Below are 13,104 nucleotides of genomic sequence, written 5' to 3'. Positions count from 1 at the left end.
AATTTTAAGCACAGCTGCCTTGTAGCCCTTTAGGAATAGAAAGCCATTCAGATTTGACATTTGCAAATGTTATTTGTAAAAAGGATGATCCCTCTTTAATGAGGTTGCTTGTAAATCCTACCTCTGGGCTCACGTCCTTCCGGGAGCTCTGATTGGTTTGTGATGCTTTTATAAAGCAGTACAAGAAGAACACAAATCAAAAGGGCTTCCTGTTGATGCTCAGACTCCCCTGTGTACTCAGACAACCCTTGTCATGTTGTCTCTGTCTTCTCAGGGCTCTTCCACACAGCCATATAACACAGAATATCAAGGCAGAAAAAGCCCACAGTATCTGCTTTGAACTGGGTTATCTGAATCCACACTACCATATATACCAGGATCACAGTTTGGGGGTTCTCCTGGACACCTCATTGAATCTGGAGCCCCAGGTCTCGGTGGTGGCCAGGGGAGCATTCGCACAACTGACACTTGTGCGCCAGCTGTGCCCGTTCCTTGGGAGGTCTGACTTGGCCACGGTGGTCCATGCTCTGGTTACATCCCATTTGGATTACTGCAACGCACTCTATGTGGGGCTGCCTTTGAAGACGGCCTGGAAGCTCCAATTAGTACAATGGGCGGCAGCCAGATTAATAACTGGGGCAGCTTACAGGGAGCGTACCACCCCCTGCTAAGCCAGCTCCACTGGCTGCCGACATGCTACCGAGCCCAATTTAAAGTGCTGGTTTTGACCTACAAAGCCCTAAATGGTTCTGGTCTAACTTATCTGTCCGAACACATCTCCTCCTATCAGCTCACGAGAACCTTAAGATCATCCGGGGAGGCCCTGCTCTCGATCTCACCTGCCTCACAAGTGCGGCTGGTGGGGACGAGAGACAGGGCCTTCTCGATGGTGGCTCCTCAGCTGTGGAACTCCCTCCCCAGTGACATCCGGCAGGCTCCATCCCTTCTGGGGTTTAGAAAGACGTTGAAGACCTGGCTATGTGCGCAAGCGTTTAATGAATGAACTCAGTTAGCGTTGACATGGATTGGATTAAGGCTCTTGCACAAGGTCTGATGGATGACTGGCATATATGTTCAGCGTTACACTGTGTTAAATCTTTTATATATTGTATTTTACTATGTTATTTAACTATTTTAATTGTTTTATTATTTTATTGTATTATGATATACTGGTAGTGATCCTGCCAGTTGTGTAAGCCACCCTGAGTCCCCTCAGGGAGAAGGGGGGGGGGGGTAGAAATATCGGAAATAATAAATAAATAAATAAATAAATAATGTGGGATTTTAATTAGCTGTGTGGAAGGCGCCTCAATCAGCAGCAACTCATGTCCTCTACTCCCTACTGTAATGGCCTTAGAAATTTTTGTGATTGAGGGTTCCAATCTGATCATTCAGTTTCTGCTCTTTTACTCAATTTTCCTATGCCAACTCAATGGTAAAGAATCTGGAGCCTAGTATGAATGGATTGGCAGAGTTTTTGAGGGAGCAGGAATCAAGCCAAGTTTGGAAAGATGAAAGTGGCAAGTTCATAAGCAGGAAGTTTGGCAAGGAAATGGGAAGACTGAGGCCCCTTCCACACAACTGTATGAAATCCACATTGAGCTGGATTATATGGCAGTGTGGACTCAGATAACCCAGTTCAAAGCAGATATTGTGGATAATCCACCTTGATATTCTGAGTTATATGGATGTGGGGAATGGTCCTAAAAAATCACAAAGAAAAAATACAATGGCTGCTGGTGTCTAGGCTACCATGCCAGTGGATGCTTTCTGGGGGTCCTTCCACATATCCCATAATATCAAGGCAGGAAATCCCACAATATCTGCTTTGAACTGGGTTATCTGAATCCACACTGCCATATATTCCAGTTCAAAGCAGATAATGTGGGATTTTCTGCCTTGATATTCTGGGATATAGGGCTGTGTGGAAGGGCTTGGGGTTTTAGTCTGAACTTTAAAGGAGCTATCTGAAGTATTTGAGATAGGGTTCAGCACTTTGAGTGATTTCTTGAAAGACTGGAATCAAGCCTTGGCTGCATTCACTGTGCCACTGCAATAGGGAAGAGAGGAGATAATGAAACCATAAACTAAGATAAGTTTAGGGGATTGACAATGTCTAGATTAAAATACTTAACAGGACAAAAATGAACTCCATCAACCCACTTCAGGAAATCTTTTAAATATATACAATTTTTTGGCTGGAGGTACACCTTAAAAATTTACCTGTCCTGATTTACACATAAATTCAACTTAAGAACAAATGTTTCTTTTCTTTTCTTTTTTTAAAAACATATTATTTCTTTGATTTTTGGTGGTATTTTGAGAGTTCTGATTACTTGAGTTTCAATTAAATGAGAGTCCACTGTACAAGCGGAGTTGTATTGAATTTTTTTTGTAATTCTGCTTATTTGCTGAAGTATATCCTGGATAGGAATGAAATATTGCTGATCATGCTGTTTTGTTTAATACACTTCTCAAATAATTATAGCAACAAACAGAACAACGAACAGCAACATTTATTCTTATGTGCTCCCCCTCTTGTTCTTTAAACTGAAGTTTCTCTCTTTCTTTCTCTTGGAATATCTATTACAACCTCATGTACCATACTCTCAGAAGACACTTGTTCATCCTGCAAAGAGAAGAATGGACCATGTTCCTCCAGCTCTGCACTTTGCCGCTTGATTCTCATGCTGCATCTTTCTTATGCCTTTGTTTTCAGCTACAACAACTGATGGTTTACTGAGAAATAGACAAACCATAAGCCAGACAAAACACTGACCACTTTTGCTGAGAAAAGGTTGACTACTTTATTGATTGCATATGCTGTCAACATGACTGTTACACAGAACCAAAAGACGGTTAGATGTTTCGACAGCCGGGCAGTCTTCAGCCCAGTGTATCTGTTACCTCACTCACAATACCGGCTAAATGGTCACCACTGCTACCACTGTTAAGTTTTTCTGCTTTTCCTCCATGGCCTGTAATGTAAAGAGACTAGAATTGAAATGACTGCTGCAGTACTTCATTTTCAATTTTCACATACATATGTCAGATGGCACACATCAGAATGACACACAAACTAAGGAAAGCCTCTGTCATTTCTATTGTACTAAGCGTCTTTAGTATTCATTGGAGTTTGATTCCATGGAAGCTCAATTCTCATTATATAAAACACTAGTAAAATCAAGGTTTGCTTTTTGGAATTTTTATTTTGGGAATATTTTCAAGCTGAAAATTGTTGAATATGTGGATGCAGAATTTGTGGATACAGAGAGCCAACTGTATTGTTTTACCTTTTCCTATTTTGGGAACATAATTCACCTGATGATTTGGGCCAAATGTTCTGAATTTATTAGAAGAAAAGTAATTTCATATCACGGTGTGTTATGGGGCATTCCTAGTGAACCTGACTTCCATGCCTGTCAAACATATCTCATGATTGCCAGTTTTATATAATTAAATTCCTAAAACTCAGTTCTTTTTTTTTCTTTATGCCAGGAGCGACTTGAGTAACTCCAAGTAGTTTCTGATGTGAAAGAATTGGCTGTCTGCAAGAATGTTGCCCAGGGGACGGCCAGATGTTTTACCAACCTGTGGGAGGCTTCTCTCATATCCCTGCATGGGAAGCTGGAGCTGACAGATGGGAGCTCACCCCACTCCCTGGATTCGAACTGCCGACCTTGTGGTCAGCAGGGTTTAACCCATTGCTCCAATTTCGGTACTACAACTCTCTAGGATTCCCAAGCTACTGTGGTCATTGATCTTGCTGAATATGGGATTCTTAGAGTTATGGTCCAAAAGTCAGTTTATCAGGGTATTTTCATGTAGAAATCCCTAATGTGGCTTTCCCATTTCAGTGTCATAGGGAGCATATACAGTGTAGAATTAATGCAGTGTTGCACCACTTTTACTGCCACAGCTTAATGCTGGGAATAGAATCCTGGGAGCTGAACTTTGGTAAGGTGCTAAAAGCTTGTTTGCAGCCTGAAAAGGTTTAGCCTATTTTAATTTTGGTCCTTAGCTACTGTCAAGTTGTTCAGGTCTGCTGTAGAATTAGTAAAATTTGGCACTACCACCATGAGTCAATGTAGTTTGGTGAGCCACCTGCACTCTGAGAAAAAAAAAGCTAAACACCTTGTAAAACCTTACCTTTTATTATTCAATAGCATTGAGCTGTAACAGTTAATGTTGTATCAAGCAGCATTCATTCTGCAGTGTAGATGCACCTTTTGTCTTCTAAATATATATATATAGAACTAGCAACAACAAAACTTGAGCTGATTCCACTGGGTGTTGTAGGACAGGGCCATATATCACATAAGCACTCTATGTATACATCCCTGGTGAGATAGCCCTTACCTTTAGGATTCCTCGGGTTTTCCTCAGCAGCTGCCATTGAAGTAGAATATAGGGAAGATAAATAAATGGAAAAATATATGTTAAATTGATAGGATCTTTAATAACATATCATTCAAATGTCTAATACCCCTTGCTCAATACTTTTCAGTAATACATTTTAAACTAGTTCCAGGTTTCAGTTATCCATAGATCTCCTATAAACACATAACACAGTTTTTAAAACTTCCAGAAAAGTAGTATGGTTTAACATCATGGATATCACACAAATTTCAATACCATGAACACATTTCTGTATTCTCCATTTGAACCTGAATTTATTTAGCATAGAAGATACAAACTTTATTTTTCATTTCTTATGAGGAACTGAGAATCTGAGCCAGATACCACTCTGGTTTGTTTCTTCTCAATCTGCTCTTCTAATCATCTCACCCCTTCGGGTGCATAAGGCACCCTGTGGGATTCGTCTAGCCTGACCCTCATGGGATTGTGTACAAGACAAATGAAGAAGGGATTGAACAACTCTACATGTCATCCTGAGTTTCTTGGAGAAAATGCTGGATATAAAGGTAGATATTAAACACACTTCCTAAGAGAATCTCCTCCTTTGTGTTTTTTTTTTAAAATCTGGGTCTGTTGACCCTTTTTCATATACTTACCAGCATTACTGCAGGAGACTTCATCAGAAGAGACTGAATATGAATAAAAAGACACATTGTTGAAAAAAACTGAATATTAGCAGAAGTAAGTTAAACTCATATTGGAAATGGTTATGTCACAAAGGCAGTTACTGCACTGAAACAGAAGGAAGCACATCTCAAACTGCTACAGAGGGGTGAAGCATACCTACACTTTTACAGCATCGATTACAGAGGGCAGAGTCAGCAGGTCTAATAGATTAGATGAAAAATGGTTGTTAATCAAGCAGCAGCTGAGATCTTGAGATACAAATCACTCAGAGCTGTGACTCCAGTGTTATCTAGTCGGACTCTGCGGCTTCCTGGTTTGTTCCCAACTTTGACTCCTGCAACTCTGAATTTTGAAATTGGCATCTTTGGGTTTGTTTTGTACATCACTTTTCTGACTTTGTACCGGACACCTAGATATTCTGTTGTTTTCCAAGGACTCTTGTATCTGTCATTTCTGATATTGGGCTATTGATGTTGACTAGCTTATCCATTTCAGTGTGTTTGTTTGGACTTAAGTCCCAGTCAGCTGCTGTGTTTACAACACATACCCTGACATCCATTTTGCATACTAACAATGGATCAGCCAGGAATGGTCCTCTTAGGGACTCTGTTAGCCACTCCTCCCCACCCTGCATGTCACCATAGTCTTACACCTTGAGACAGGTCCTACTTGTCTGCCATTGTACTATGGCATTGTACTATGATGTGAGCCAAGTTGATGGGATGCTGAAGGGTATGGGGGAGAAGAGAGAAAGGGAATCACAATAGTCTCCCATCTCACTTCTCTGCATGCCTCATTGCCCCAGCTGATGTCAGAGCACAGGATAGTGGACAGGCAGGATACTGCCAGAAAATGGAGGGTGAAGAAAGGGGGAAAGGGACTGCTGTCCCATGTCACTAGGCTGTCTGAGCTTGGGAAATAAGGAGTATCCACATACACTGTTGCATCTAGTTCTGTATCAGAACCAGATTAACTGTTACTACAAGTCATGAGTCAGCGGAATGTCCAAATTCTGTGGAAGAGTTCCTTGGAGAGAGTTAAGACTTTCCTTTGACTTTAGCTAATGTGGGAACAAGGATGTGTTAAGGTGGCCTTGCCTTATGCTACATCTAGTCCACCTTATGCAATGTTAGGTAACTGCGGGGCTGATCCATCTATACACCAACCTAAGAGGTCAGTGTAGATGAAGTCCAGGACAACTGTGGAAGGAGCCATGGGCTTACCCTTGTATTTGGAAAAATTGAAAGAACCAATGCTCCAATGGCAGCAAGTGAGTATGGATGTTGATCAGAGTCTGAGCAATCAGAGTTTGAGCAATCTGAAAAAACTGAATAGCATTCTTGTCCATAATCCCAAAAATTGCCCTATATTTCTGATGTCATTACACAAATTCACTTGATTAGCTTTCAGAGTAGGTCTAGCCACCTGGTTTCAGAGCCCTAAGGAGGAATTTAACTTCTGTCAGTCTAAACCTAATTTGCTTTAGAGTAGATGATTTTCTGTCTGCCAGCACCCCTCTTTTCAGCTCTTTTGCAATTCCTCAGGAAGGATCTGTTTGCATTATATGGAAAGAAAAAGCACGGAAGGATGTATAGTGAACACCATCCAGTTTTGGGAGGCATTGAAAGGGAATATGCCCATAATGATCCCTCAAGGGTTTCAAACATAGAGGAAGAAGCATGTGAGAAGAACATTTCCTAATAGAGACTAAGGTTACCATTATGGTTTTTTAGTATCATTGCCTCTAAAGCAGGGCTCCTTAAACTTTTTAAGCAGAGGGCCAGTCCACAATCCTTCAGACTGTTGAAGGGCCGAATTACCATTTGAAACAAACAAACAAACAAACAAATTCCTATGCACACTGCACATGTCTTATTTGTAGTGCAAAAAAAAAAAAAACAACAACCATGAAAGAACAATACAATATATAAAAATAAAAACAATTTTAACCCACATAAACCTATCAGGATTTTAGTGGGCCTGCTTCTGTCCAATGAGATAGTCAAATTAATTAGGATTGTTGTTGTTGTGTGCCTTCAAGTGATTTCAGACCTTGGGCAAGCTTAAGTCTAAAACTGAGACCAGGGGCCAGATAAATGACCTTGGAGGGCCGCATCCGGGGACCCCTGCTCTAAAGAGTCCAAATTTAGAATATGAGTAGCACTGAATATACAAGTTGAGCATCCCTTATCTTAAAATCCAGAATACTCTAAAATCCAAAATTGTCCAGAACGGAAGCTGACATAGTGACACCTCTGTTTCTGATGGTTCAAAATGCATAAACTTTGTTTCATCCACAAAATTATTTAAAATATTGTAAATAAAATGACTTTTAGGCTATATGTATATGAAACAGAAATTATTTCTATGTTAGACATGGATCTCACCTCTAAGATATCTCATTATGTATATAAGTAAAGGTAAAGGTTTTCCCCTGACATTAAGTCTAGTCGTGTCTGGCTCAAAGGGTTGGTGCTCATCTCAATTTCTAAAATGAAGAGCCGGCATTGTCCGTAGATGCCTCCAAAGTCATGTGGTCAACATGACTGCATGAAGCACTGTTACCTTTCCACCGGAGCAGTACCTATCAATCTACTCACATTTGCATGTTTTCGAACTGCTAGGTTGGTAGAAGCTGGGGCTAATGGTGGGAACTCACCCTGCTGCCTGGATTGGAACTGCCGGCCTTGCATTGTGTATATACAAGTATTCAAAAAGCAGAAAAAATGAAATACATAACACTTCTGGTCTCAAGTGTTTCAGATAAGGGATACTCAACCGATATCATGCTCTCATTATTGTAAACGAGTCCTTGCAGATGCAGTTTGACTGCAATCCCTGTCCTTGATTTGAGATAAGGAACTTTACCTTGAAGGGCCATTGTGTTTTCCATATTGTTTCTCATCGCATCTCAAAAATGATGAATATATGATTTGTTATATAACAAACGGTGTCTTCTGCTCATAGAATTTCAAGTGAGGTCTGTCACTGTCTTGAAGAGGAGAAGTTGGTATGGTTTCAGCTCATACCCTCATGCCCATCAGCACCTTAAAAAATAAATATTTCCTAGAAGAGGGCAAACAGGGAAGAAAAGAACAAGTGAGACTTACCTCCAGACACCAAGATGCAGGAAATAGCAACCAGCACGAGGAGCAAACGGGCCTTCATTGTCCTGGAACTCAGAACCTTCCTTGTAGTCTGAACAGTTGCAAGGAAACTCTGCTGAACCCACTTTGCTCTGTCACTTTATGAAGGGGATGATGACTAGCCTGAAGCACTGGCATCTGGCACTTTGTTCACCCAGTTAATTGAGTGGCAAATTAGTATAATTAAAAAGATAAACAATGCACAAAGTACATATAAAGTACACATTGTGTTGGATTAGTTTTCATGGGGATTACTGTAATAATATCTGTTCATACACTGAAATGCTGTTCCCAAAGTGTTCAAGTTAAATGTCTGTTTGCCTGAAGCATTACTGGTTTGCACAAGGAAAAGACCATTGCAGGGTAGCGTGCCCTCTTAGCTTGTCCAGTCATCATCATTAACTAACCATTTGTTCCCGTTTCTCTTTCCCCGCTTTCTATGTCTTTTCTTTTGTATTGGCATTATAGCATTTTTTATACAACGGGAACCCTTTATGATATTTTAGTGAACAAAAGAAAATGACTTGTTAATGTTTGGGTTTGATTATTAGAATGGATTGGTAACGTAAGAAAAGAACTGGTGTTCATGTTAGAGACAGATGTAGCACATTATATATGAATATTGAGAGGAAGATTGGAAGCCACCTCTTTTTCCCCTCTAGACTTTTTTTTCTATTCTTTCTTAATTTTATGTGCCATACTGTTACAAACTGTAATAAATAAATGTTTTAAAGCATGCTGGGTGGGTGGAGAAATTGGTATTATAGTAACACTAGCTGTGCCCGGCCACGCATTGCTGTGGCGAAGTCTGGTCATATGGGAAATAAAGTATTGAGGAATTGGTGGTAGTTAAGGTAAAGGGTCAAGGTTTTTCCCTGACATTAAGTCCAGTCGTGTCTGACTCTGGGGGTTGGTGCTCATCTCCATTTCTAAGCCGAAGAGCCAGCATTGTCCGTAGACTCCTCCAAGGTCATGTGGCCGGCATGACTGCATAGAGCGTCGTTACCTTCCCGCCGGAGCAGTACCTATTCATCTACTTTCATTTGCATGTTTTCGAACTTCGGGGTTGGCAGAAGCTGGGGCTTTAGATAATCTGTGGAAGAGGCCTAAGTGAAACCTAACTCTGCCTGTCCCTGGGCTAGGAGACCAAGTGGGTGGAGCTTACCCTTCTAACTGGCAGCAATTGGATAAAAAAATTATTTCTCTCCCTCTAATTAGGACTTTATTTTGCTTTTCCTTTTGTTGTATCAACCTAGAGGCGTGGATGATGGGTTGTGTTGTCAAATTTCAAGGTTGGGGGCCTGTAGTTTTGTTGTTTTGTGGGTTGCCCTGATGCCATCACTCTTTTATATATATAGACTAGCTGTGCCCGGCCACGCGTTGCTGTGGCGAAGTCTGGTGGCATGGGAAATAAAGTATTGAGGAATTGGTGGTAGTTAAGGTCAAGGGTAAAGGTTTTCCCCAGAGATTAAGTCCAGTCGTGTCTGACTCTGGAGGCTGGTGCTCATCTCCATTTCTAAGCCGAAGAGCCGGCGTTGTCCGTAGACTCCTCCAAGGTCATGTGGGATGACTACATGGAGCGGCGTTACCTTCCCGCCGGAGCAGTACCTATTGATGCACTCACATTTGCATGTTTTCGAACTTCTGAGTTGGCAGAAGCTGGGGCTAACAGTGGGGGCTCTCTCCGCTCCCCCAATTCAAACCTGTGGCCTTTCGGTCCAGAAGTTCAGCAGCTCAGTGCTTTAACACGCTGCGCCATCAGGGGATATTATTTCCTAAAGGTTGTGAATATACAATATTTCTGATTGGTTTTTTTTGTTTGTTGGAGGCAAGTATGAATGCTGCAATTAGGAAAAATGATTAGGATGTAATGGCCTTGCAGCTTTAAAGCCTGGCTGTTTCCTCCCTGAGTGAATTTTTTGTTGGGAGGTGTTAGCTGGCGCTGATTGTTTCCTGTCTGGAATTCCCTTGTTTTCAGAGTGGTGTTGTTTGCGATATTTTATGTGCTTCTACTGTCTGTGGCCCTGAGAAAACAGGATTTGCCAGACTTTAATGATGGGAATACTTTGTTGGGAGGTGTTAGCTGGCCCTGATTGTTTCCTGTCTGGAATTCCCTTGTTTTCAGAGTGGTGTTGTTTGCGATATTTTATGTGCTTCTACTGTCTGTGGCCCTGAGAAAACAGGATTTGCCAGACTTTAATGATGGGAATACTTTGTTGGGAGGTGTTAGCTGGCCCTGATTGTTTCCTGTGTGGAATTCCCCTGTTTATTTACTGTCCTGGCTTTAGAGATTATATTGTTCTGCATTATTCTATCCCAGTAATTATTTCATATCAAAGAAGAATCTCACTTATCCAGCATTCGCTTATACAATGTTCTGGATTATCCAACGCAGTCTGCCTTTTCATAATCAATGTTTTTGAGGTCAGTGTTTTAAATTCATTGTGATATTTTAGTGGTAAATTTGTAAATACAGTACAGTAGAGTCTCACTTATCCAACATAAACGGGCCGGCAGAACGTTGGATAAGTGAATATGTTGGATAATGAGGAATTAAGGATAACCCTATTAAACATCAAATTAAGTTATGATTTTACAAATTAAGCACCAAAACATCATGTTAGACAACAAATTTGTCAGAAAAAGTAGTTCAGTACACAGTAATGCTATGTAGTAATTACTGTATTTATGAATTTAGCACCAAAATATCACGATATATTGAAAGCATTGACTACAAAAATGCATTGGATAATCCAGAACGTTGGATAAGCGAGTGTTGGATAAGTGAGACTCTACTGTAAATACTACATAGCATTACTGCGCATGGAACTACTTTTTCTGTCAAATTTGTTGTATAATATGATGTTTTGGTGCTTAATTTGTATAACGATTACCTAATTTGATGTTTAATTGGCTTTTCCTGAATCCCTTCTTATTATCCAACATATTCACTTATCCTGCCAGCCTGTTTACGTTGGATAAGTGAGACTCTACTGTATATTTCTAATCTTATATTATCTGCTCAGAACTGGATTATCTGAGGCCCCTTCTTCACAGCTGTATAAAATGCACACTGAAGTGGATTATATGGCAGTGTGGAGTCAAGATAATCCAGTGCAAAGCAGATAATATAAGATTATAAATGGGTTATATAGCTGTGTGGAAGGGCCTTGAGTCTACACTGCCATATAATCCAGTGCAAATTAGATAATCTGTGGAAGAAGCCTAAGTGAGGCCTAAATCTGCCTGTCCCCTAACTGAAACCTGGCTGTCCCTTGGTTGCTAGGCAACCAAGTGGGCAGAGATTAGCCCTCTAAACTGGCAGCAATTGGATAAAAAAAAATTATTGCTCTCCCTCTAATTAGGACTTTATTTTTCTTTTCTTTTTGTTGTATCAACCTTGAGGCATGGATGATGGGTCGTGTTGTCAAATTTTGAGGTTGGGGGGCCTGTACTTTTGTTGTTTTGTCCGCTGCCCTGATGCCATCACTCTTTTATATATATAGATTGGGTTCAATTCACACATTTTGAAAATGCTTCCATCATAGAAGTCATTAAGTAGAGGAACAACTTTATTTCAGTTTATTTCTTCATAGCAAATGGCTTCATAAGATAGATGAAGCAATATTAAAAGTTAAATCCATGAGGAAGCAAACATGGCAAGTTTGCCCCTTCCTTCAGATGCTTTTGCCTTGTATGTTTGGGTTTTTGAACCCCTACACATTCAAACATGCTCAGATTTCAGACTTATGGTTGCCATTATGTTTATCTGACATCTGTTTTGAAATTTATTTATTGTGTCAGAAGCGAATTGATAAAAGTATAGTTATAACGTGTTTAAAAACATAAAAAGTTAAAATACTTAGCATTATACTAGATTTCTTTTGACTAGAAGCTGGTCACTTGGAGTGTTTTGAAATGCCAGGGAGGTGTGATATGTTTTTTTTTTACACTGGTGACTTCCCACTGGGATTTGCTGAGTGCAGGTGAGAGGAAATTTCATTCATTTCATTTTTTGATAGCTTGCGAAATTTCCCAAATATATTTATAAATACAATGTGAGCACATGAGAGGAAAAAATGTATTGTGGAATAAAGTAAGGATGATAAAATCAGAAATCCGGACAGAGGATTTGGACTCCTTGCTTATCACTGAAATGCCTAGGCGAAAGAAACCTTTGTAAATAAGAAAAGCTAACAGGTCATTAATGTGAACACAAATGTTCAGGAAAGTATTTGGACTTCTCTATATCAGCCTGTTATTTATTTATTTATTTATTTCATTTCTACCCCACCTTTCTCATCATGGAGGGGAATCAATGTGGCTTACAAAATCTGGCAAAAATTCAATGCTGCACAGACAAAGAAGAAAAAAAAATGCACGTAGTTTCATTCCATAGTTCCCTATTCACTAAACACCTGCGTAAAAAGCCAGGTCTTAAGGGTTTTTTTTCCTAAAACTAGGAGGGATGGGGCTTGCCTGATGTCACTGGGGAGGGAGTTCCACATCCAAGGGGCCACCACTGAGATGGCCCTGTCTCTAATTCCCATCAATCGCGCTTGCAAAGAGGTTGGGACCGAGAGCAGGGCCTCCACAGCTGATCTCAAAGCTCTTGTAGGCTCACAGAGGGGGGATGCATTTGAACGGGTAAGTTGGACTAGAAGCGTTTAGGGCTTTATAAGCCAAAGCCAGCACTTTGAATTGGGCTCGGTAGCAAATTGGCAGCCAGTGGAGCTGACACAGAAGGCACTCCCTGTATGCCACTCCAGTTAGAAACCTGGTTGCCACCCATTGGATTATTTGAAGCTTCTGGGCAGTCTTTAAAGGCAGCCCCATGTTGTGACTCAGCCTCAGAGTGACTCTGATGAGGATTTTGGGATACAGGTTCAAGATGAAGGGATTAAGTTTCAGG

General features: G+C 40.6%; 1 long non-coding RNA gene across 1 annotated transcript; it reads right to left on the bottom strand.

The window, feature by feature from the left end:
- Positions 1-1,843: 1,843 nt before the first annotated feature.
- On the bottom strand, positions 1,844-8,107 carry LOC134296356 (uncharacterized). Its single transcript, XR_010003078.1, has 4 exons — positions 7,915-8,107; positions 5,016-5,048; positions 4,360-4,389; positions 1,844-2,978 (listed from the first exon to the last, which is right to left on the bottom strand). It is a non-coding gene; the product is annotated as an uncharacterized LOC134296356 (long non-coding RNA).
- Between the last annotated feature and the right edge of the window lie 4,997 nt (positions 8,108-13,104).

Source organism: Anolis carolinensis, chromosome 2 (genome assembly GCF_035594765.1).
Source record: "Anolis carolinensis isolate JA03-04 chromosome 2, rAnoCar3.1.pri, whole genome shotgun sequence".
Classification (NCBI taxonomy): domain Eukaryota; kingdom Metazoa; phylum Chordata; class Lepidosauria; order Squamata; family Dactyloidae; genus Anolis; species Anolis carolinensis.
The sequence above is the reverse complement of the archived record's forward strand: the minus strand, read 5'-3'. Positions and strand labels throughout refer to the sequence as shown.